The 27,514-nt window shown below is 36.9% G+C and overlaps 1 pseudogene; it reads right to left on the bottom strand.

Moving 5' to 3' along the window:
* Positions 1-10,089: 10,089 nt before the first annotated feature.
* Positions 10,090-10,858, bottom strand: LOC116573337 (annotated as a pseudogene).
* Between the last annotated feature and the right edge of the window lie 16,656 nt (positions 10,859-27,514).

Below are 27,514 nucleotides of genomic sequence, written 5' to 3' on the forward strand. Positions count from 1 at the left end.
TAGGGCCTCACAAACTACGGCAAAGGAAGGGACAGAGTCAGCACTAATTTCATAAACTATCTGTTAGGGAATTAATTGCAAGCTGCCTGATTTTTCTTTCAGAAAGAAGTTGTAAAGGAATCCCATAAATTTTGAAGGAGGAATAAATTCTTTCTCAAAAGGGGTGAGAACTGTAGTAAAATGTTAAAATAGCACAAATTAAAGTTGACTGGAGCCTCCTGTAAAATCGAACCAAGCCAAAGGGTAGTAAAGATCACTCTGAAGAAGAAAAATCACTGCCTTTCAAGCAATAAAATAGATTAAAATATTACATTTAAATGTACACTGGGAAAGGCATTCTGAGTCAAGATACACAGAAATTATGTATTTCAAGTGACAGTATTTTGGGTTGAATTTAGTATGTTTTCTCAAACTTAATTCTCAAAAGGGAAATGATATTCCTTTTTTTATTTTTCTAAATAAGCTGATGCATCCTGAAAAATACAGTTACATCAAGATTTTACCTTGAAAATAGGGTCACCTTAACTTAAGACCATATGAAATAGAAAATGTAATTAGTTCTTAATATTTTTGGTTTCAGTGTATAAATAGTGCCATGTGAATATATAACTAGTGTCATTTCTCAACTTTTCCTTTGAGGCTTCCCTGTATCATATTTTTCTCTCAACTTCTCAGTTATGTTTCCTACACAATCATTGAATCTTTAGGAAAACAAAGTAACTTTGACTACATCCAAGGACAATGATCATCTTCACATCTCTTTTGCCAAGAATTGCATCGTGTGTCTAGCAATTTCACTTAGAAGTACTTGTCAATTGAAAAAATTCTTACAAAATTGATCTGCAGAAGTGATATTTAAAATGCATTATTAAATCGGGTTGCTTTGAGTTCAGTTTTTTCCATATTTAGGGCAATCTTCTCTCTGCATTTTGTGAACAATAAAGATTCAATTAAATCTTCATGAAATTTTGATAATCTAATCCGCACTATAATATGGATATCAGGAGCATTCTTGGGGATCATAAACCTGAATGTGAGCCTTATATCCACCATAAGTATAATTAGCATGTAACTTGATATCTCTGCATCTCAGTGTCCCCATTTGTAAAAAGGGGACAAGACATGTTATAAAGATGTTGGGAAAAAATTACCTTAGTTAATGTGTGTGGAGCATTTGCAACAATAGTGAAAAACAGAAAAATGCTAATCAATGTTTACTGTGACAGGGATTATGAATATTATTTTCTATATACCAATTAACTGATTTGGGTAAGTCAGTTATATCTTTAGGCCTCAACAATCTCACTTAAACAAGACACGGTGGTTGGGCTAAGTTGTCAGTAATGCCCTTTCTAGACCTAAAAGCTATTAATTTTATGACTGTAAGGCAAGGTATACGTGGTCTGAAAGATTTGTTAGATAATTTCTCTTCAGTTATCTGCACAGGGTTCCCTCCCCACTATTAAAAATAATGTGGAAAGTGCATTCAGAGAATTTAGGGAGGGATGTGCATGGTTTAGACTCAAGCTGGGTAGTAGCTAGCTTTGTCATTTTGTCAAGTTATATGGATATGGCATATGATTCTCTGTTAAAGGTGCACTAGAAGAAGTGCCCACTTATTATCAAACAAAAAGTGAACAATATAATGATTTTAACAGCTTTCATAGGCTTTTTACAGGGATTCCAGGAATTCTTACATGCAACAAATTTGTATATATTGTAGCACATTTGGGCCTAGGGTCAGCACATACAATGTTACTGATCAGGTTTAAAGCCCAAGAGCTAATGCAAATTGTCAGCTTTACCACATTCTACCCAGAAAACCTCTAGTTCCCTTTAAACTTAATAAGGCTAGAGAAAAAGAGATGTCCCAGAGAGTCTTTCAGTACTTGGTGGAGAAAAATACAAGGCACAAGTTATGTAACCTTCAGCAAACTCTTTGGCTAAGTTTACAACATTTGGTAAAACCTCTAATTTGCATGTGCTTTCCTTGGATTTTTAAGTCTGTCCAGTTTTGTCTGGTTTTGGAGCATCATCTCTGGAGGGACGTCAAACAGTTCTTTTGAAATTCTGACTAGGTCCACCAACCAACTCTGATGGGTTGGACCTATACTTTCACACTTACCTTTGTTTTTTCAAATAAAATGCCCTAGTGAAAGCTGTATGGATTTATGATGAGTGAACTAAAGATTCTCTTTCTTGGTTCCCTTTGACCCAATGTTTGAGAGCACTAAGTGATGTGGTTAGCTGGGAGTGTGGGTTGGCATCCATAAAAATATTTTAAACCCTAAACTAGGCAAGTCTCTGACTATGGTATGAGAGAACCCTCAGTGAAATGTATTTTGACAACATCATTATTTTTGTAGTGTTTAGTATTGTTTATTGTAGCCTGCTCTTTGGTCAGTTTTATATATTTATGTCTTTCTGTCCTGTAGTGACTTAAATGTATATATCTTCAAGATTGGCAAGAGTTGTGCACTGAATAGGTATTATTTATTGGTAATTAATTCATTAGTAGAATACAAAGTTCTTTCATAAACTCTGCTGGACAAATGAATGAAAATAAAACTCGTTTCCTCTGAATATAAAATAAAATGGCATTTATTTGTGTTTATATAGACCAAAAAACCCTGGATATTTCTTTATTTTTTTATTTTTTAAAAATATCTCTGATCTCTGACAGGCAGAGATCACAAGTAGGCAGAGAAGCAGGCAGAGAGAGGGGAGGAAGCAGGCTCCCTGCTGAGCAGAGAGCCCTATGTGGGGCTCGATCCCAGGACCCTGGGATCATAACCGGAGCTGAAGGCAGAGGCTTAAACCCACTGAGCCACCAATGCACCCCAAACCCTGGATATTTCATTCTAAAATCCGTTCCCTTGTACTATCTATTTTACTTAAAACAATTGAGTATTTAGGGAAGTGAAGTAAACCTATATTCTTGATAGGTCGATTAGTCTATCATAACTTTTTGTAAAATCTTGTAATTACCTCAGTCATACTAATTTATCTGGATAAACATACACCTTTAGCTAAAAGTATTCTTTTTTTTTTTTTAAAGATTTTATTTATTTATTTGACAGAGAGAGATTACAAGTAGGCAGAGAGGCAGGCAGAGAGAGAGGAAGGGAAGCAGGCTCCCTGCCGAGCAGAGAGCCCGATGCGGGACTCGATCCCAGGACCCTGAGATCATGACCTGAGCCGAAGGCAGTGGCCCAACCCACTGAGCCACCCAGGTGCCCCTAAAAGTATTCTTAAAGATACATATTATAAGATTGAGTTTTTCAAATTTGTGCACTGTTAATTAGAAATCTAAAAGTACATTGGATATATTGCTAACATTATTCATGGTGTATTCAAGTGTGTTCTTGAATAAGATCTTACAGTATTTGGTGTCCATATGTCAGTGGATCAGTACAACATAAGAGTGATTTATCTAAAGGTTCTACTAGCTTGGGAGTGGCAAATTAATATTTTATAAATATATTCCACATACAATATTTAAAATAAATACAGATCATTTCAATAGCCCAGTACTTTTTTATTGATCCTTTTCCCATCCAGATATTTTTGAGGAGCTTCCTCTTTATCTGTGGGACTGCAGTGTATGGCGAGTCTATCCTGGATTGTCTGGAAAGTTCATCATGCTCTAGAGCCCCATGTTTCCATCTGTCTGAACAAAAGTAACCTGTCCTCTGTCCCATTCCCTTAGTCACCCATCCTGCTAAAGTCATTATGGGTGACACATTATACTCATAAATAACACATTTTTACATATTTTTGAAGTTAATGCTTTCATGTAAGAAGTGGGCAGAAGTTTCAGACTTTTTTCAGGTCAGTTGAAAAGAGAGCTTTGAGCAGGTAAGCTGGTTTATTATTTTTTGAGTCATATTCTATTATGCTGTTACTTGCCATTTATTACACATTGATCTACTCTGGAGAGAACTGACGTAAGTATGTGTAGAGGGTAGGATAATTTTCCAGGACTTCTTGGCCACTCTGTCCAACTAATAGATGTTTGAATAACATAAGACACACATCACATGGAGTTTGGACTTGGCCCATGTTTGTACAAGGGTTTCTGTGTTTCAGGGAGTAAAAGAATGCTACATACATGGCTGGCATTTTAAAGAAACACCAGCCTGTCTAGCCAGTCATTAGTGAGGTATGCCATTGAATTAGTGGAAGACTTCCAGGTATGCACTGGTCTGTCCTTGGGCAAGCAGTGAATCAAGCCAGAACCCTAGACCAGGCAGTGGCCAAGCAGCAAGAAGGTACTGGGTATTATCTTCTCCATAAGATCTAATTTGTATAAAATGTAAAAAGATGTGTGCAGAGGTAACTAAGTTTAATCTTTCTTTTTTTTTTAATGTTTCTAAATTAAAAATACATACTTTTTTAATTTCAATCTTTCTGAGATTTTGAGAGGATAAAGACATATTAAAAAAAAAAAGAATGAAAAACTGAACTTGAAAGGAAGTAGGACATTAGGAACAAAGAAAGCCCTGCAAAGTAGCACACAGACTTAGTTATTATAGATCTCACATTCTGTTTAGGCTCCACCACTGTGATGATGTAAACGTATCTGTGAATATTCAGCACCCCACTTTTTCTGTAATTCTCCTCCTCCTACCTCAGAGCAGCTTTTCTTTTTTCCTGTGTTTTTAAGGCCATTGCTCTCAAATAGGTAAGTGGTTTTGTTTTTTTTTTTTTTTTTTAATAGTTCTCATCTTAGTGGACTGGTTGTTGAAATAATTTAACTGTTGTCCAGACAAAGACAATGAAAATGTGTAGGAATCATCTGTGATCCTGGGATTGAGTCTCTGGTTTAAAGACATTAGGCTCTCCTTAGAAAGGAAAAGGCTTTCTGAAGAGTTTCTAAGTTTATATTATAGATTTAAAAAATTACACGGGCAAGTACACAAAATTCAGCACATTTCCAATTTTCGTCTTCACCTTATACAATCCTACTTGGCATTGCTCATCACATCACTCATCCCTGTCAAGTGGGTCTTCATGGTTTCTCCTGATAAACCACCTTCTACTTTTGTTTTCATTCTGCTCTGTCCTAGGCCCTACTTTCTTCAATTAAAGCCCAGCTCAAAGGCCATAAAAGCTTTCTTGATAGTCACTGCACTCAAAATGTCTATGCTCACATAGTCTAGCCCATGAAGTTCAGTACTTATCAATGAAATGCTCTGTAATGATCTAACAGTACCTAATGTTATAATATTTATATTGAAGGCACTATTTAGGTGTTAAACAAATGTTCCTTAATTCCCCCAGGAATCATACAATGCAGATCTTTTTCTTTCTTTCTTTTTTTTTTTTTTTTTTAGAAAAGGAGGGGCAGAGACTGGGACCCTGCCCAGCAATCAAAGATGTGCCTGTGGTCTTGCCACCATGTTCCTCTGTGAAGACGTTTATCTTTTATAAGTATTATATCTTCCGTAGTACCCAGGAGAAAGGTGTGTGTGTGTATCACTAAACAGTGACCAATTTAGTGTCAAAATTAAAGACCATTTATACGTGGGTGTACATAGTCTTATATTATTTTACAATTATGTTGAAATCTGGAAGGAAATAGGAAAGAGTAGCCATGGGAGTATACCTAAATCCTTTGCACCATTGCATTTATGTGATATCTGAGAGTTCCAGAAAAGCCAAGCAGTGAATATTTAGATTTTAGGCATTGCTCCTTCAGCTTACATTGTTGATACAACTTTTACATTAATTTTAAGCTTTTCCTTTCACCTTGGCAAGAACCCAGAATGATGCAGAATGGGGAACAAAAACAGAAATGATGAGAAAATCATTATATGCCTAACCACACCAGAACAGTTGCTCTAGGACCTGATACAGTGAGATGAGAAGGATGCCATGAATCATAAGGTAAAAGACAGCTTCCAAGTTCAGTGGCTAACCACAGAAAACTGCATGTAAACCAATTAGCCCTTAAGAAAGACAAAAAAATCCACAAATGCACAGCATGCATTTTTTAACCACTTACCTGGGAAAAAGAGATAGTAATTGCAAAAATGAGATCGTGAAAATGCTTACCCCGAGACCACATCAGGAGATGCTGGCATAGTGCTAACTGTGCCAAGAATAAAAAATAAAAATAAAGGGTGATTTCATATCCTAGATGAATATCCAATTACTGACTAGTTTAAAAATAATTTTTTTTGCCCACTGTAAGTACAGTGGTATTTTCAGTGCTACAACAGTATAAAGACCAAGCAACAGAAAACCATATTTCTTGTTTTCTTTCATTCATTCTTCTCTTCCACTGCTCCGAGCCAAAGACATGTCTGTAGCAAAGGCGTGGGTTATGTATGTAAGGTTATAGGTGAGTCGGTTCTATACAAATATTTTTCAGGTTGATGATCAAAGACTGTTGTGAAATGCAAGGGATCCAAACTTTTGACTATACTTTGTAATTTGAATGCAGTATTGAGTTTATTAGAAAACTAATGAATAGTGAAGTACTTAAGTTAACAAGAAGAACACAACTTACTTATTGTTATCAGCATAGCAATTGCTACCCTAAAATCTACTTCCCTGACTCCATCTGTATAAACCCAGTACAACTTAAAGGATGACTTGATTTATACTTCTCTTTTCTATAAAAAATATTTAAATATTTTAAAATAAAGTTGAATTAAATTTTCTAAAGCTTTTTACTTTTTGGTTTGGCAAAAGTTCACCCTTGGAATAGGTACTTGTATGTCATTTACAAATACTATTCCAAAAAGATTTGTCCAAGGGTTGTAGAGCTATCAATAGTTACATAGGTATACATTGTGAATAAAAAAGTGGGAATTATTTTAAGCAAAAGAAAAATGTGTCTGTGAATTAGCCAAAAGACACACAGTATTATAGTGAGCTTTTTATGTTGTTTAAAACTTAACAAAATTTGCCTTTTAGTATTTGTCTATGATAATGAGTTTTCTTTAGCTACTTGCTCTGTGCATAGCACTGAGCACAGGAAGTAAGAATTAAATATATATCCTAATTGATTAATAAACTATAATATAGTTTCACTTTTAATTCCACTTTTGTTTAGACAAATAGTCCTTTGATTTGTGAATGATACTGCATGAGAAAAATCTTTACATAGAGTTTATCACAAAAGAAAATGGCAAAACACTTTCAAAAATTTTTAAATATAAATTTTTGCGTAGAAAGATCAAATTATATTTTAAGACACTTAGGAAAGATTTAAAATATGATTGTATATTCTAAGTGTCTTTTTGTTGTGGTGGTTGTTTTAGAACCTTACCACAAAAGAAGTTTTAGAAGCAATTAATTTCTTGAGAGAATAAGTAAATATTAGCTAGGTTTAAGAAAAATTCTAATATAAATACAGGCTGCCTCTTTAGAAGTAGACTATTTTGATAAAGTTCATTTGCAAGTTAATACTTTTAAAAAGCACATGCATTTTAGAGATAGCAAAGTTGAAGAAATTTGCTAAGTTTGGCACATTAGAACTTCAAAACAGTGAAAAAGACATTCTTAAAGTACCATTAGAGTATTTATTTCCTAAGTCATGAACTCGTTAGTTATTCGATGTAGTAGTGCTCCATAAATAGTTTTAAATTTGGGCACCTGGGTGGCTCAGTGGGTTGAGCCTCTGTCTTCGGCTCTAGTCATGATCTCAGAGTCTTGGAATCAGGCCCTATATCAGGCTCTCTGCTCAGCTGGGAGCCTGCTTCCCCGCCATCTCTGCCTGCCTCCTCTCTGCCTACTTGTGATTTCTCTCTCTGTCAAATAAATAAATAAAATCTTTAAATATATATATGTATATATTTTAAATTTATGTCAAGAGGATTGTTAAATTTAAAAAAGTCTAAAAATAATATATACACAGTGGTTGTATTTGTGGGAAAAATGGTAAGTCAAGATAAAAATCATATATATATTTATATGCATAAATAAATATGTGACAGATTAACATGTCAACATATTAATTTTTTGGTTTCTCTATATTTCTCTTTTCTCTTAGTTTGAACCCTGAGGGCACACTTAGTCCATGGGGAAGCAGAAGCAGAAATTTAAAGAACGTCCTGACCTAAGTCTAAGATGGAAAGATTTTGCTTCAGTTTCCAAAACATCAAGAGACAATTTTTCTCTTCATAAGACTAGTGAAAACAGGTCCAAAGAGAAAGGAGCAGGTAGACCAGGGTCCTTACTGGAGAAGAGGAAGCTTCTTGATAAGACCAAGGAGTAAGGTAGAGGGGCCTTGGGCTATTCTTTTGTTAGTGTAGACAACAGATCCCTGCCATCCATTCCCTAGGGACATTTGTAAGCCCCCCAGCACAGGTTTGGAGAATTGGATACCATGACCAGAACACAAGGGTCCAGAGTCAGGAGTTTTCTAAATATTTGAGGCAATGGAAAAATGCTTGGGAAGGACCTACAGGAAGAAAGGAAAGGGGTGATTTTTATGTCTGGGGCCATTTGTAGAATTGGAGGAGGCGGGAGCCAAGGAGAAGTTTTGAATAGTCTCTGGTTTAAAGGTTTTACAAGAAAGTATTCATTTAATGTTTTGTGTTATTCAAATAATTTTAAATCATTGATTTGACTTTAAAAAAGAGAAATTGTAATAAAATACTTTAAAATTTTTTCTTGACAGCTGATGATTTTTAAAAAGAGGAAGTTTAAAAAGTGTTACCCCCAAATTCATATATTGAAATCCTAATGCCCAACATGATGGCATATGGAGGTGGAGCCTCAGTGAGGGGTATTGAGGTCATGAGAGTGAGGCCCTCAATGAGTAGTATTGGTGCCCCTATAAAAAAGAGAGCGTGCAGGGCTCTCTCATCCCTGTCATCACTGAGGGCATAGCAGGAGGACAGTAGTGTATGAACCAGGACTCAGGCTCTCCCCCAACACTGAATCTCTCAGCTCCTTAACCTTGGACTGTAAGAAATAAATTTCTGTTGCTTATATACCAGCAGTCTGCAGTACTTTTTTAAAGCAGCTCGAACAGAATAAAATAGGAAACAAATAATAATTTTAACTGAGACTCTAAAAGGATCTTCTGAGTATTGCCACAAAATTACAAGTTGGGTTCATCACCTCTAATTTCATCTCAAAGTACATTATTTTCCTTTTACATGGTAATATCTCTAATCATTTATTATAATAATATATCAGATGTGATTTAGATTGATTTGAGAGGGTTGGAAAAAAGAACGAAAATAGGAAGAGAAAGGGGAAATATGAAGGGACTAAAAGGGATATGTGTAGGTAGCAGTTGACATTTATTGACATTTATTGATCACTTTTTGTATTCCAGCTCTTAATTTTAGCACTTCACATAAATTACATAAGTAATTATTCAAAACAACTCTTAAGAGGTTGGTGTTATTATTACTCCATTTTACAAATGAGGCAATTGAGGGACAAAAACACTAAGCAGCTTGTCTAAGGACTTAGAGTTGGAGGGGGTAAAGCAGAGAGGTGAACCTTGAAAGTCTAGCTCTAGATGTGAACTGCCAGGCACCATATCAGATTTCCTCCTTCAGTGTATGTAGTAAAAATTAGCATAGAGGACATTAACTAAGGCGGGGGGATGGAAAAACAGCAGAGAGTGGAATGTATACAAGAAATGGTATGATAAGGAAATCAATTCTGGATTAACCTGTTCCTTTAATTACCACTAGGTGGCAGTGGTGTCCCAGGACGCCTTAATTACTTTTGGGATCAAGAGGGTTAAACCATAGGCGTTAGGGTGATGTGGAATGAGGAACTGTACAACCTCATTCAATGTTATGAGATATTCATAAATCAAATGTGACCTCTAAGGGGACCTTTTTGACTCTGGCTTAAGTTGAAATATTATCTATTTATATTCTCATTAATTCCTTCTCTCAACCTTAAATTTGTCACTATAATTAATATCATTGTCTTTTTTAATTTTAATAAAAGTCTATTATAATGTTTTTCACAATAAAATAAATATTTCTCCTGATGACTGCAGATATGTAAGGCTGTTTGTTAGTATTCAGAACCACCACAGTAATGGTAGTCTTCCGACTGGTGTGAAGGCTTCAGTAATTATAAGGAATTACTTATTTGAAACCGCTGTCAAACCAGCAGGACTGCATTTATGCATCCATCATTTTCAGCATTGTTGGTAACCTGGGCATATTTTCCCCAAATAACTTCGCCTCCTTGTGTCACCAGGCCCAACTCACTCACAATCACCTCGATTACAGTACTTTCGGTAGTAACACCCAAAGTTGTATATAGTGGGGATGAAGGATTCTCTTTTACACCAAGTATTGGCAGGCAAAAGGTGGTTTCAATTCAGGATGTGTTCCATGGGCCTTTTTGAAACATAAGCCTATTGGCCTAATGGATCTTTCCTGTTTAGGTGGTTTTCAAGTAAAGCTGTCTCCAACAAAGCAGACTTTAGTGACCATCCTCTTCCATGCTTTCTTCTTTCTCCTTCCTGTTTGAATAATTTTTAATACTTCTGTTTCTCCCTGGGCACGAACTTTGGGTAAAGGAACTTCCCATTTTCCCTCTTTCTCTTTTCATTTTTGTTTAATTATTTTGAAAAATACTTTAGCTTGTGTCTCCCTCCCTGTCCAGTAGATAGGCAGGTACTGCTCCTTTTGGAGTCTTTTCATCATTCTTTTGTTTGGTGTTTCTCTTTTCATGCATTTTGATTTCATTTGTATTTTCTCGGCATGGCGCTGTTGATGGTAGAGCTTAGCTTTCAGACCACTCATCTTTTTTGCCTTCTTTGTTCATGAGCCTCTCTCGAACTTATTTCTTCCTTTTTCTCATGGTAATCCAAACAATAGCCATAGCGCTTCTGGTGTAACTCAATATATTCATTTTGTGACATGATGACGGCTGCAGAGCCATTGGGTACAGCTGCTGGGGTGCAAAGAAGCTCTCGATTTTTGGGTCTCCCAGATCTCCTTGCAAGCCATGACAGGAAAGAGACCAGTATCACTGTCTTGATAAAGACACAATCCTGCACCAAGTATCATGTATTTATTAGTTAATAAAAAGAGTCCTTATTCTCCAGGGTCATTTTCACAAAGATGACAGTGTAACTCAAGATTAAAGTAAAATGGTAATTATTAGAAATACGTGTAACATTGGGCTATAATCAAGTGGTATTTGGCTAGGAAATCTAGGATTGCTGAGCCTAACCACTCCACCCCTATAAAGTTCTTGAGAAGGAGATAGCCACAAGAGGCAAACATGATAAACTAGTTCCTCCCTTTTTTGGGGTTGACTACCTACTAACTGCCCCATATGGAACTTACTGGAAGACAACATTCACAGATGATCTGAGCTCAAGCACCAAGTGGAGCTTCTACCTTAGCGCCCTCTTCTTACTGCCAGATGGTTTGCATGATGAAAGAAGTAAGTTTATTTTAAGTTGAAATTCTCCCCAGGCTATCTGAACAGCTGAGAGCTCAGAATGGTTGGTCTGCGTTAAGGAGCTGGGTCCTGAGTCACTTTATTCTGGAAGCAGAAGAGCAGAAAACACAGGGGAAAAGTTTAAGAGAGAAAGCCACACCAACCCTGAGAACTCTTGGTACCCAGCCATCAAAGATTAGCAGACATGGCCTAACCACTATTCTGGAAGCCAGTCCTATCAAGATAACTGCTCCACACTGTGGGAGGCAGTCAGTGGCAGGTAGGGGGAGAATTGAGAATCGTCTCCACCATACAGACAAAGATAACAGTGTGCATAAACTATTGCTAGTTTAGGGAACTATTGAAATAAAAGACAACAGATGCATTAAATCTTGTTTCTCGGGCTGTGCTTGCTACACGGTTGAAGCCATTAGCCCTCAGTAGCTAGTGAGCACTTGGAAGTGTTACTGAGAAACTGGTGAGACTCCGAAACTGAATGTTTGATTTTATTTGGTTTTAATTAATTTCAGTTTATTAATTTATTAATTTCAGTTTAAAAACAAACAGTATAAAATATTTTTCTGTTAAGCACAGTTTTATTGTTTTGGTAGGACTCATTACTCTTTAACCCTAGTATTGCATTAGATAGGTACTGTTGCATTGTAATGGGTATGATGAATAGCACTTCCTTATTTTATGTACACTACCCATTGAATCAGTGTCAAAGGATAGGTTCAGTTGGGGTGATTTTTGTAATATGTTTATGTAAATTTTTTATTTAGACAGCCTATGTTATAGTGCTATCTGTATAAATTATAATTGGTAATTAAATTGAAACACTTTAATAATAATATATTTATTTTTGGCATTAATATTAGTGTGGGCAAATTTTCAAATTTATAATAAAGGTATATGTCTGGCGCAGCCAGTTGAAAAGGAAGAGTCTGCTATTTTGATGGGAACAGTAAAGAAAAAAAGAAACTGGAAGAATATATGTGAAAATGTAATGAACAGAGGCAATTACACTTTATAGGACAAATCAAAAAGGCTGCTTGTTTGCTGTGTAAACAATTCTTTCTTTTTTTTTTTTTTTTTAGATTTTATTTATTTGCTACAGAAAGAACATGTATGAGAGAGTGAGCAAGAACACAAGCAGGGGGAGCAACAGGTGGAGGGAGAAGCAGGCTGCCCTCTGAGCAGGGAGCCCAATTCCAGACTGTATCCCAGGACCCTGGCTAGGATCATGACCTGAGCTGAAGGTAGCTGTTTAACTGACTGAGCCACAGGCAGCCCTAAAAACTTTTTTTAAAGATAATAAAGTGGGTGATATTCAGAGATATTTTTAGCAAATGCAGAGTAAATTTGATAATTAAACATCTAACACATTTAAAAGTTTTTTTAATAGGGCCTGAGCTTATAATCTTGACATGCTGTAAAATGGCTTGGATACTTGCACAAAAAAAGAAAATCACTTTTAGATAGATGACAAAATAAGTCATTTAAATTATGGCAATTTTGTTAGATAATTACATGAAAAAGATTAAAAAATGCATTTTATAAAAAAAGTTAAAGGTCTTCAATGAAACTGTCAAACAGTTACCAGGAAAACAAAAAGTCTTTCTAAAAATATTAGGTATCAATTGATTGAAAGTTCGAGAAACTGAAATATTTTCTTTAAGATTTAAGATGAGTCATGCGGTATGAGATGTTGCTCAATTAATACCTTAGTTACATTTGTCTCAAAAGGCCTTCCAAGTTCACAAAAAAGCTGTTAGCTGCTTATGACCTAGAAAATTAAGTTGTGTTGTACATATTTTGGATTCTTACTTCAGTTAAGAAGAATTTCAAATACATCTCCAAAAAAATCACTTTCTGTTATAAAAGACTCCAGTTACATTATGTCAAAAATTCAAATACACTGGAATTTTAAAAACAAGAGACTCATGTTTTCCTTATTACTTCACTACATGAACCTTAGAAGTATCATGAATGCAACTGTTAAAATTATTCAAATTTAAATGTAAAGGCCATGGATATACATATATTCACAGCTCATGAACTATTGCTAGTTTAGGGAACTATTGAAATAAAAGACAGCAGATTCATTAAATCTTGTGTTCTTTGCTAGTGCTCATTAGGTGAGTAATGGGAGAATTTTATAAAGATGTATTGTTACCTCCATATCAAGGTTTTTTTTTTTTAATTTTTTATTTTTTATAAACATATATTTTTATCCCCAGGGGTACAGGTCTGTGAATCACCATGTTTACACACTTCACAGCACTCACCAAAGCACATACCCTCCCCAATGTCCATAATCCCACCCCCTTCTCCCATACCCCCTCCCCCCAGCAACCCTCAGTTGGTTTTGTGAGATTAAGAGTCACTTATGGTTTGTCTCCCTCCCAATCCCATCTTGTTTCATTTATTCTTCTTCTACCCACTTAAGCCCCCATGTTGCATTACCACTTCCTCATATCAGGGAGATCATATGATAGTTGTCTTACTCCGCTTGACTTATTTCGCTAAGCATGATACGCTCTAGTTCCATCCATGTTGTCGCAAATGGCAAGATTTCATTTCTTTTGATGGCTGCATAGTATTCCATTGTGTATATATACCACATCTTCTTGATCCATTCATCTGTTGATGGACATCTAGGTTCTTTCCATAGTTTGGCTATTGTGGACATTGCTGCTATAAACATTTGGGTGCACGTGCCCCTTTGGATCACTACATTTTTATCTTTAGGGTAAATGCCCAGTAGTGCAATTGCTGGGTCATAGGGCAGTTCTATTTTCAACATTTTGAGGAACTTCCATGCTGTTTTCCAGAGTGGCTGCACCAGCTTGCATTCCCACCAACAGTGTAGGAGGGTTCCCCTTTCTCCGCATCCTCGCCAGCATCTGTCATTTACTGACTTGTTGATTTTAGCCATTCTGACTGGTGTGAGGTGATATCTCATTGTGGTTTTGATTTGTATTTCCCTGATGCCGAGTGATATGGAGCACTTTTTCATGTGTCTGTTGGCCATCTGGATGTCTTCTTTGCAGAAATGTCTGTTCATGTCCTCTGCCCATTTCTTGATTGGATTATTTGTTCTTTGGGTGTTGAGTTTGCTAAGTTCTTTATAGATTCTGGACACTAGTCCTTTATCTGATATGTCGTTTGCAAATATCTTCTCCCATTCTGTCAGTTGTCTTTTGATTTTGTTAACTGTTTCCTTTGCTGTGCAAAAGCTTTTGATCTTGATGAAATCCCAATAGTTCATTTTTGCCCTTGCTTCCCTTGCCTTTGGCGTTGTTCCTAGGAAGATGTTGCTGTGGCTGAGGTCGAAGAGGTTGCTGCCTGTGTTCTTCTCAAGGATTTTGATGGATTCCTTTCGCACATTGAGGTCCTTCATCCATTTTTAGTCTATTTTTGTGTGTGGTGTAAGGAAATGGTCCAATTTCATTTCTCTGCATGTGGCTGTCCAATTTTCCCAGCATCATTTATTGAAGAGGCTGTCTTTTTTCCATTGGACATTCTTTCCTGCTTTGTCGAAGATTAGTTGACTGTAGAGTTGAGGGTCTATTTCTGGGCTCTCTATTCTGTTCCATTGATCTATGTGTCTGTTTTTGTGCCAGTACCATGCTGTCTTGATGATGACAGCTTTGTAATAGAGCTTGAAGTCCGGAATTGTGATGCCACCAACGTTGGCTTTCTTTTTCAATATCCCTTTGGCTATTCGAGGTCTTTTCTGGTTCCATATAAATTTTAGAATTATTTGTTCCATTTCTTTGAAAAAGATGGATGGTACTTTGATAGGAATTGCATTAAATGTGTAGATTGCTTTAGGTAGCATAGACATTTTCACAATATTTATTCTTCCAATCCAGGAGCATGGAACATTTTTCCATTTCTTTGTGTCTTCCTCAATTTTTTTCATGAGTACTTTATAGGTTTCTGAGTATAGATTCTGTGCCTCTTTGGTTAGGTTTATTCCTAGGTATCTTATGGTTTTGGGTGCAATTGTAAATGGGATGGACTCCTTAATTTCTCTTTCTTCTGTCTTGCTGTTGGTGTAGAGAAATGCAACTGATTTCTGTGCATTGATTTTATATCCTGACACTTTACTGAATTCCTGTACAAGTTCTAGCAGTTTTGGAGTGGAGTCTTTTGGGTTTTCCACATATAGTATCATATCATCTGCGAAGAGCGATAAGTTGACTTCTTCTTTGCCAATTTGGATGCCTTTAATTTCCTTTTGTTGTCTGATTGCTGCGGCTAGGACCTCTAGTACTATGTTGAATAGCAGTGGTGATAATGGACATCCCTGCCGTGTTCCTGACCTTAGCGGAAAAGTTTTCAGTTTTTCTCCATTGAGAATGATATTTGCGGTGGGTTTTTCATAGATGGCTTTGATGATATTGAGGTACGTGCCCTCTATCCCTACACTTTGAAGAGTTTTGATCAGGAAGGGATGCTGTACTTTGTCAAATGCTTTTTCAGCATATCAAGGTTTTTTGAAACAAAAACAATAATGATGAAAACTGGCAATGGGATTTATGTTTTCTCACTTATATCATCATACTGTATAAACACACACACACACACACACAGGCAATATTTGAAGGTCTAAGAAAAGGAAGTATTTGCAACCTAGCTAGACAGGTACAAGAATTTGTCAAAATTGAAACTGTTAGTAGTTCAATTCAGTAATAATTATTTTGCACATTTTTAATGTGAACCAATATACAAGAGAGTTTTAATTGTAATTGCCAGTATTATGTAAATGGCTGTAAAAAGAAGGAGAAAAATCTGAGGAATGCTGTTGATATTGATAAGCTTTTAGAATTGCTTTTCAATTTATTAATTTCTTTGAATTTGATGTTAATAATATTGAGCTGAAACAAGAGTTAACGAATTTACTTAATTTGGGTAGACATAGAAACTGATATAGTTTTTTTTCAAAGACAAGGTGTTCATTCTAAAGAATGATGAATTAGTTTTGTCAGTGTGGATATGAATATTAATAGAAAATGATTTTTTGTTACTTGCCTCAGTTATTGGGAAGCACTTAAAGATGTTAGGAAAATCGGTAGGTGAATCTGCTTTTTCAGCTGTAAATTTTCTGAAATCTAAGTACAGACCATATATTCCTAGTAAAAATTTAGCTCCCACACAGTATGTGCTATAGTCTCTAAGTGTAATATGCACACTAATTTTCAAAAACTTAAAGAAAAATAATGTAAAATAGATAATTTATATTTTAAAATAATGATTGTTGAAATGATAATATATAATAGCCATTGAGCTAAAGTATAATACTAAAACTAATCCCCCCTTTTTTTCCTTTATTAGTTACTATAAAACTTTCTCTTTCTGGCTCTCATTATCCTTGTGTTGAGCAGTGCTGGTCTGGGCTTTGCTCAGGATTACCTGGGGGAGTTAGACTTAGCCCTGAGGAATATTGGAGCCCTATTTTGACCTAACATCCTTACAATGCTTGGTTGCAGAGTACAGTCTTAGAGTAAAAGTGTGATAGCCGAGGGCTTTCCTGGTTTCTTATACCTCTTGAGGATAAATTCCTGACAGACACCTGGGCATACAGTATTCCCATTAAACCCATACTCAGCAGCTGTCCCTCAAATCTGGGACCATCCTTCCCCTTTCTTCCCCTCCACTGCCCCCCACCCTGCACTGTGTCCTTTGGCTTTGTAACTAAATCCTTAGCCTTAGCCTTGCCCTCCTCCAGCAATCCTGTCTTTTATCCATCTGAGTCCCCCCAAAAAGCTACCACTACCCTCTTTTCCTTCCTCTCCTTTACTGCACGCACATCTGCTGATGCTAATTGGCTTCCTTTAGGGTCTCTTAGAAGGAATCAGACATTCTAATCAATGGAGAGGTTATCATTTCGTCCATCTGGTTCCAAAAACTTTAAGGAGTTACTATCTACTTAATGAAAGACATGTCTCCTCACCTTCGTATAAACTTACAAAGAAGAAAGAAAACCCATGGGGTTCATTCTCCCCTTGTCTCCAATTTATAGCTCAGAAAAAAAAATCAAAATTATTATGGAACATGAGTCAAAAAGCTAAAGCAAATGGACATTTATCAGGCAAGGGGTGATTTAGAAAGTGTTTTTGAAGATTAACATGCATAGAGGGACAAAGTCTAATGTTAAAAACATGCTCTGCAAAACTAAAAATAATGTTATGTTATAACAAATTAAGTCTGAAATTGTTTTAATTGGTGTATACATATGGAAACAATAGAAGCCCATCAAGTAGAAAGTATACCTATTCAATTCTGAATGTACCCAGGAATCTTATTATTTTATATTAGAATTTCAAGCAAGGGAATAATACAACTTTTTAGTAACAGCAAATTCTAATCCTAGAATTAGTTTCTCTCTTTTTCTTTCCTAGCAGAAATAAGTATTTTTGCAATAGTTTTCATGTAAATATTCATGTTTATGTTATGCTATTTAGGGTAATCTATCCTTTTTGTGATTTTTTTTTTTTTAATCAGAAAATGAGGGACACCTGGGTAGCTCAGTGGGTTAAGCCTCTGCTTTCAGCTCAGGTCATGATCTCAAGGGTCCTGGGATCTACCCTCGCATGGACTCTCTGCTCAGCAGGGAGCCTGCTTCCCCCTCTCTCTCTGCCTGCCTCTTTTCCTACTTGTGATTTCTCTCTGTCAAATAAATAACTAAAATCTTAAAGAAAAAATCAGAAAATGATAGGTCTAGGATTACTGGTACTTTGAAAAACATATTTTGCCTCTCCTCTAGGCTGATTACTTAAGACTGTAAGATATCAATCTCTCTGAGTGTTACCTTTCAGTTTTCTTTTCTTCAAATAGGGATGATAATAGTATCTACCTCCTGGGGGTGTGACAAGGATTAAATGAGATGACCGGCCTAGCACAGAGATATACAAATAGTGTTATTGTCATTTATTCTTATTATCATTACCTCATCACTATCAGCACACTCATCCATATCAATATCAAATTGCAGTATTTATCAGGATGTGTCCCTTCACATAGTGACCTTACACCATAATCAGATTTAATTTAGACAGCTTGAACTCTGCATCCCTTGGAGAAAGAAGGATGGTTTTATTGATCCATTGGTCCCATGTTTTTAATATGAGTATCACCAAGAGTTTGAAGAGAGATCTTTTTTATACAACCTGGTTATCTTTCAGGAGTAAAACCTGGTTATTGGGGAGTATAACCTGGTTATTGAGGTAACCAAAAGATAATATATATTTTTACTTTTTCAGAGACTGACATGTACTTCTAGGTAACTTAAGGAGTTTCACAGATGTTTATAAATGTAGTATTTACCTTAAGTGTTAATTTCAGAACCCAATTCTGCTAGAAATGGGCAAAATCTACTTTTGGCAATTTCTCTTCATTGACTGTGTCTTAGCTTAGAATCATTAAGTCTCCTTTTCTCCCACACAGAAATGAGAGGGAAGCCTAGAAGGATCCTATATGCCTTTAGTGTCCTGGAGCTTTGTACATGTTCAAAAAGCATTGGCAACTACTGAGATTTTTTGACTAAGAAATGTAACTGAAATGATACTAAACCGATGACGTTAAACTACGACATTAAACTGATTTTTTTTTTCAAAGTTAGGCTTGGGATTTATTCTATGAGGAGACACTACAGTAAATGTAAAGACCTTACATCTTTCAAGAAATCTAGAGCTTGAACTTCAAAGAGTCAATGCAAAAAAAACAAAAACAAACCCCTAAAAGTCAATGCACTGCAAAATGCACTGCATAAGAAACAGTGACTGAAAAGTAGCTATTAAACTGATTTTTAAAAGACTTCCCCCCACCCCCCGGAGTGCCTGGGTGGCTCAGTCGGTTAAATGTTTGCCTTCCCTTCAGGTCATGATCTCAGAGTCCTGGGATAGAGCCCTGCATCAGTCTCCCTGCTCTGCAGGGAGTCTGCTTGAGGATTCTATGTCTCCCTTTCATCATCTCCCCTCCTGGTGTTCTTGCTCTCTCTCTCTCTCCCAAGTACATAAAATCTTAAATAATAAATGAAAATAAGAAGATTTTCCCCAAATTTTATTGCCTCATAACTGTCAAAGTTAGAATCAAGTGTTTGTATTGCTTCAGTGGGTATAATAAAGAATGAAGTCATGTTCACTTTGGAGTTCCAAATTCAAGGTTTTTTTGGTTTTCTTCTGGTTTTGGTTTTGGTTCTAGTTCAGAGCAAGATAATATCTACCAAGTCAGGATTTTGTGAGGAAACAAGAAAAGGATTTCTATATCCTAAATCTTCCTTTTGATATCAAGAATGGAATTTGGAATCAAGGCAGAGAGCCTTGCTCTCCAATTGTGTGTGTGTGTGTGTGGGGGGAAATATATATATATATATATATATATATATAGAGAGAGAGAGAGAGAGAGAGACAGACTCATATATATATATATAGGGTGCCAGGGTAGACTCTTTGGTAAGCATCCACTCTTGGTTTTGGGTCAGGTCATAATCTCATGGTTCTGGGATGGAGCTTCTTTGTTCAACATTGAGTCAGCTTGGGTTCCTCTCTTCGCTCTGCCTGTTTGCTCCACTCTCTGTCTCTCTAAAACAAACAAGTCTTGGGGGGAAAAAAAAAGTAAGCATAACTAAATAAAATTAGGCTTAACTGCCAAAGAGTTACCATGGTTCAGGGTGAGGAAACCTGTGCAAAGACAAATGAGCCCAAGTAAAGGCCGTGAAGTCTCAGAAAATCCATGCTGCCAGCAAAAATTAAAATGTGGAGCCTAACTAGCACAAGGAGTTTATTGAGCTTCATGGGAACAATCACTCTTGCCTACCTTGAGAACATAGACTTTAGTGCCATCCTCTCCGGACAGGTCAACAAATCTACTCTGGAAGGACAAAGACCAATGCTAAGACTTACTGGTTATTCCCTGGCCAGAGTCACCATGGCTAGCAGAACTAGAAAGTTCTCTTCCTTGTGCTCATGAGATTGCATGCCCTTAGGTACGCTCCTAGGAGTACACAAAGTTAAGAACTCCAAAATGATTATTTACTCTTAAGAGATTGAATTAACCTGAGAGCCTTTATAACCACAAGAGAAAAGTTACTGTTTATCTTCAGATTTAAGGGTTTTTTGTTTGCCTGGAATATACATATATATAAGATTTACTTTTAATTAGAGAAATAGAAGATCAAGGGCAAAATGAGGTCCATCATAGAACATAATAAATGACTATTTTTGTACATCTAAATTGTAGTGTGTAAATTTTAACCTTGCTGTAGGAGTATGGAGTACTGTTTAATCTTCCTCTTTCCTCCCTCATGCAAACCCAACAAGCTCTACATATATAGAATGTGTAATTTTTCTCCATCTCTGCTGGTAGTAAATATCAGAATGTTAGAAATTCAGCTGATCAGTTAAATGTAATCAAAATATTATTTGGAATATAGATTGAGACGCAGGACATCTTTACATGTGGACCGGAATAGAGTGGAAAAGAAAAGCTGCTCATACAGAAAAACTGGCATTATTGGATGCAGGTTTACTGACATGGCTATTTTAATTCCCATCCTACAGGTGGTGTGAATGAAGCAAACCCCATGGCTTATTACAATAGAAACTTGGCAGTTAGACATTCCCCCCAAATGATGATGCCCCTGCTTGGGAAGATAATTGACAGCACCACACACTATGATCATTTATAACCCCGGGGTGTTCTCTTATAAGTTATTTTTAGTTATTTGATGACACATTTTTCCTAATCCACAATACTGTGCTTTTTTCCTCCTACATTACATCAGACCAGACCACAAAATCAGTGTTCAATAAACCATTTCATATTCTTGCCACTTAAAATATTATCTGCTTTAAAAAAAAAAAAAAACCCACTCGTTTGCTGTTGAGTTGTACCTTTTAAGAAGAAAAAGAGGCAAATAGTTTTTAATTGCCCTGCAAACATTTACATCCTATACATCCTGTGATTCAGCAATTACACTTATCTGTTTTCCACCCCCTGCTAGAGTAACCGCAACATTGTCGTGAGGGAAATGATGGAAAAAAAAAATGCTGTAGCACTCTCATTCAACTTTGCATGTAGTGGAAGAAGAAATGCCATCCCTCACTAGCTTGAACTACAAAATTATTTTCCACCCTCAGGAGCAGTTGGTCTTTTCCCACCACTGATGGGCCACCACGGTGGCAGGATCTAACTGTTACCTCAGAAATACCAGAAAGATTGTTCTCTTACAATGCTGTGTCTTGTAAATAGTTGAGTTATGCCTGTAATTGCCCTAAAATGCATTGCCTGCTGTGCTTGCTTATGTCCAAGAGCAGTTTAAAAGGTCAGCCTGGGCGCTTTGATAGCCTTGATTACTGGCTGTTACTTGGTGATGAAGTAACCAGAATAAAAAGCAATAGTTAATATTTGTGTCTCATTTATCGAAGAAATACTTCTGGAACTCTTCCATAGGATGATGATGTCATTTGTTCTGATTCAGATATGTATTTAGGGTATTAAGAGTTGCTGTTTTCAGGAAAGGTATAGCAAACACAGAATTTCTTGCCCACAAATAGACTTTTCCAGTAATCTGAGTGGAGGCTAAGTCTATATAAATTCTGTGCCTCAGAGGTTTTTTGGCCTTCTTCCCTGGACTCTTGCTCTTGGGATAGACTAGATTTAGAATCTGAAAATAGCAATATCAGTGCTAGGCTGCTGAGGAGTATTGTGTGGTTCTTCCAGAGGATGTGAAGAACTCTTCTCTGAGGCTTCCGGCCATTCTGAAAGTCACTGAGGGAGAGGCACATTTGGGCTCCATTTGCATGGAACAACAGTGACATCCAGTGCTAATACATTTCACGTGAAGAGCCTGAAAGTGCAGCATCACATCATTTCATGGTAAACATGATGGCAAGGGGGATGTGATTAACATGAGTGTCTTCACTAGTAGCTGCTAACAACAGGGGCAAGTGGTGTTCCAGGGCAGAGAGAATATTCATGTAGCACAGCCTTGTAGGAAGGAGTATGGGGGCCTGTGCATCATTCCCACCCTCACTCCTGAGGAACACTGGCAGGGTGCCAGGCCATCAGCACCCTCTCATGTTATCTCTCAGGACTCATGAAGTAGAGATGGTGGTGCCATCTCACCAGTTGACCATCAATGCCTCAGGCTCAGCGTTGATGATTTGGAGTTATCTTTTCTCCAGGTTTGAGATATATAGAGACACCACGAAAGACACAGAAAAGCCCAGCTAGCTTGTAACTTTAGTAGGATTATGTAAGATTACATTGCCTGCCATTTTCTCTCCAGAGAAAGGTTCACTGCTTGGTTCTCTTTTGGTCTTAGCCAACCAGCAATGAGAAAGCCATATGCCATCTACCTCGCTCTTCACACCATGTGAGAGCTTACTTATTGTCCTGTGTTGGAGAAGAGCTACTTTCCAAAGGCTATGATAGAAAGCTTTGTCTATGTATTTGACATTAGCAATAAATAAACCCTCAAAAACTATTTCCCAGATCAATCTAGAATGCATTAAATGCCTGTTAAAAAGTAGGCACAGTGCAAGACCCTGTTCACACTTTATCTTCAATGTTTGTATTATCCACACAAAGCAGATTTTATGTATCCATTTTGCAGATGAGGAAAATGAAGCTTAGGGGAACTCAATAATTTGACCATAGTGGGAATCTCAGGGTTTGAACCCAGACACACCAACACTGACATTCCAGAGTGGAATTCAGGAAAGCAGGAAAGGAAACGTCAGCCAACCATTCCTGACCACTTCTGCTGCACTGTCTACTATAGCAAACTCCAGCCACTCATGGCTATCACATTTAATTAATGAAATCCCAATTAAATTAGGAATTCAGTTTCTCAGCCTCACTAGCCATATTTCAAACATGCAATAGCCACATGTATCTAGTGGCTACCATAAGGTACAGTGTAAATACAGAACATTGCCATTAATATTGACAGTTGTATTGGGCAGTGCTTCTATAGACTAGAACATTTAAGGAATAAAAAGCAAAGGATGTCTTTAAGGTGTTTTTCATTACAGGATCAATCCCAGATCACAAGTAAGAAAGTGAGCATGGCCCCAGGGCTTTAAGAGAGTTATTGAATATAATATGCATTTGGTTGGGGAACATCATGTGTTGTTATATCACAGCAAAAACCAAATCTAATTGTTTTAAGGGAAAGCTGTAGGGTAGGAGAGGTCCTCAACATATCCCCTGTTCAGCCCAATCTCTACTCACCAGCATTAAGTTCTGGTGATTCTGAGCTCATCCTTTTGGAACTCCCAGGACTAGGAAAAATTTTTTATATTAAAAAAAATTGAAATTTTTCTTTTTTTTTTTAATAGCCTTTATTGTTTTAGAGAAGTGTTCAGTTCACAGAAAAATCAAGCAGAATATACAGAGTCCCAATTTGCCCCTCACCTCCACACATGCACAGCCTCCCACACTATCAACATGCCATAGTTTATGGTACATTTCTCAAAATGGTGAACCTATCCTGACACAACCTTATCACTCAGGGTCAGTACTTTATATTAGATTTCACTCAGGTCGTACATTTGATGGGTTTTGACAGATAGATAATGAAAGGTATCTGGCATCATAGTCTCAGACACAGTAGTGTTGCCAGCCTGCAAATCCTCTGCACTCTGGATATACATCCTTCTTTCCTCCCCAACCCATGAAAACCAATGATTTTTTATTGTCTCCATAATTTTTTATTCCCAGGATGTCATAGAGTTGTAATAATACAATACACAGCTCTTTAGGTTGATTTCTTTTATGTAGTAATATTTATGTAAGGTACTACCATGCCTTCTCATGGTTTAGAGCTCTTCTTTAAGAAATGAATTCCAGAGAGGAGGAGCAAGATGGTGGAGGAGTAGGACACCTAAATATCCTCAGGTTCCAGGAGTTCAGCTTGATAGTTATTAAGCCATTCTGAACATCTAAAAACTCAAAGGAGATTGAAGAGAAGAGCAGCAATTCTAGGAACAGAAAAGTGAGCAGTTTCTGGAAGGTTGGACATGTGGAGAAGTGAATCTGAGGCGGTATATGGGAAGATAGACCTTGGTGGAGGGGCTGGCTCCTGGCGAGCCATAGAGCAGTGGAGCACAAAATTGAAACTTTGAGAAGTCTTCTCCACTGGGGTATCACTCCAGAGGCTAAGCAGGGAGCAGAGCCCTCATGGAGATAGTGTGTTCTCAGGAAATTTTTCTTTTCTTGTAAAAGTTCACTGAAACAAATTTAGAAAATGAAAGTAAATAAAAGTGTAAAAATGAAAATCAGTTATCCCTTATGTTTTAGACTTTATTTCTTTTTTCTATGTACTTTTACTTGATAAATGCAATGCACTAAGAACCATTCTGCATGTCATTGTTCTTAAATATTCCTTTGTAATGTCTAATTAATGAGGGCATTTTATTACATTTGGTGACTACATTATAAATTACTGTCTCTTGTCATTGGATACTTAATTTATTTTTGATGCCATGAATTTTCATGAACACTCATACAATAAAGATCCTTACACAAAATTTTGTGTACATCCTTAAAATTGTTATGAAGTTGAGAATTCTACATCAAACTATAAGCAAAATTTTAAGTCTTTTGGATGCACATTGCCAAATCTACCATCTATATTAATATTTATACTCATGTCTATCCACTGAATTTTTACCAGAAGAATAATCTCACATAAGCATAATACAACAGGAGTTGTATTTAACTGTTACTTTTGGAGCTCATCTCATGGAAGGTGATAGAGGTACATTTTGTAAAGAAATCAACATGAATTTGCTCCTTGGTGAGACAGAGGTACACCAGGTAGGGGTGTCACACAAGATAAAATTTATTTGCAGCAAGTAAGGAGATCATGGGGGCAACTTCCAATGTCCTGACTCTTTGAGCAAGGGTGGTTGGGTTCCTTTGTTTAGGGTTAGGGGAGCCTTGTCATTGTATGTAGAGGCGGGCATGAGATCATGCATGTCTTAAGGAAACGTGCCTACACATGCGTTGTATGTGTGCTCTTCCTTGGGCAGAGATTTTAGTATTATAATGAGTTAAATGTGGTCATCAGTCACTCTAGAGGTCATGCTGTGGTCCATCTGCACAGGCATGAGTCAGAGATTAAGCTCAAACTGGTCAGGGTGGTCTGGACTAGCTGGAGGTCTTGTCAGGGCAGTTGCTCACGTGAGGGGAGATTTTGCTTTCCATTTGTTTGAGTTAAGAGATAAACTGGAGAGAAGAGCTCAAGAAAGAATGTGGGATAAAGGTTGGTGAGTATAAGCAGGTAGGCAGTCAAGGTGAGGTCCTGGGGTCTAGCTGGTGACAATTTCAGTGGTTCTGAACTTAACATGATAGCTAGTGAATAAGTCATCATGCCCCAGGGATTTATCTTGGCCAAGACCCAAATAATTCTTCTTTAGTCAACAACTGCACGAAGTTGTAAAATGTTTACAGGAAAGTCTAGAGAAAAAATGGTTATGTTCTGCATTGTTGTCTTACTTGTTTCCTTCAGTAAATAGTCAAGGTCAAATTGTGACAGTAGCAGGGATGGAGAGCTCAAAGTGGAATGTGTGTATAATTTGATGTTGGTGTGTTAGGAAGGTAGGGCCAGAGTGTTTTGCAAACACAGTCTTCTTTCTATCAACAACTGGTAAAATCTACTCCATCATCACCCCAGAATGGAGGCATGGTGTGCTTTTTCTCCAAAATGACATGTTTAGTCATCATTTTTGAGTGTGTGCCAACTCTGATACTCTTGGATTCCTAGGGCCAAAATGGCATATGGGGAGAAAATAGAATCTTACTACCTCTTAAGGCCTTTATCATGTGACTTAAATCTCCAGTTAACTTTCTGCATTTATTTCATGTTTTACTAGTAAGATGATACACTTTTGTCATTCTCACACTGGAATTATTCAAGCCTTGTTTATTGGGTTCTTGGCCTACCATTAACCCTAGTGCCCATACCTTCCCCAGAGTCAGTGACTGATACAAGACTTCAGTTTTGTCTTTTTCCTAAGTCCCCTTGCAGTGCTTTTGTGTTGATTTTTTCTTTTTTTTTTTTCCCATTTTATTTTTTTAAAAGTAGGCTCCATATCCAACATGATGCTCAAACTCATGACCCCAAGATCAAGAGTCACATGCTCTACTAACAGAGCCAGCCAGGCACCCCTGCACTGGTCTTTTAAAAATAGGTATGTAAGAGAAGCTTCTTTGAATAATTAAGGGAGTAAATGCACAGATGCTGGAGCACTTATCTGGCTTCATGTCTTGGCTCTGCTACTGGCTGGTTGTGTGACTGGGGATACACTACTAACTTTGACCTTCCTTATCTGTAAACTTGGGACACAAATAGTACCTCCCTTGTAGGATTATTAGGGTTATATAAATTAATTTCTGTTAAGCGCTTACAATAGTGCCTGGCCCTTAGTGAGTATAATAAAACGTTGTTAAATAAAATAAGGACATTCATTCTTAAGTCTTTCCTATTACCTCTCAATATATTCAGAGCATGTTTGTGTCTTTTTCTGCCCACCCATTCATATTTTATTGGTTTTGGTCTTTTTTTTTTTTTTTTGTAATAGATTTAAAATGACCTTTTTAAATATATAATTTCCCCTCCTAATGGATCAGACATTTAGGATTGTCTTGCCAGGATGGTCCTTCATTGGGACTAAATGATAAAATGTCATAATGTTGATAATTGTTAACACTATTTGAGCACTTTATTATGAGCCAGAAATGATATTAAGAACTGTACCTGAAGTCTTCTTTATAAGCTTCCCCAAATCCTATAGAATAAATATAGCTATTACTCTCATTTTAAATAGGAGATTTGAAGGATTAAGCCACTTTCCTGGGCCATACAAATAATGGCAGAGCCAGGCTGGGAACTGGGTTGTCTGAGACTTTCTGAAATAACCCTCCTCCTGTTTTTCACTGTGTTCAATGCACAGGTAGAGAAAAAACTTGGTTTACCTCCAGGTAGATGCTACTGCTATTGATGATGACACTAACATTAGCAAAGTGACAGTAAAAATAGCTGCTCTTCCCCAAGAGCCTGATATTGTCAGGTGCCTGTTGCTGTTTATGCCTATTAGATTAGCTATACTAG

This window comes from Mustela erminea, chromosome 14 (genome assembly GCF_009829155.1).
Source record: "Mustela erminea isolate mMusErm1 chromosome 14, mMusErm1.Pri, whole genome shotgun sequence".
NCBI classification, from domain to species: Eukaryota; Metazoa; Chordata; class Mammalia; order Carnivora; family Mustelidae; genus Mustela; species Mustela erminea.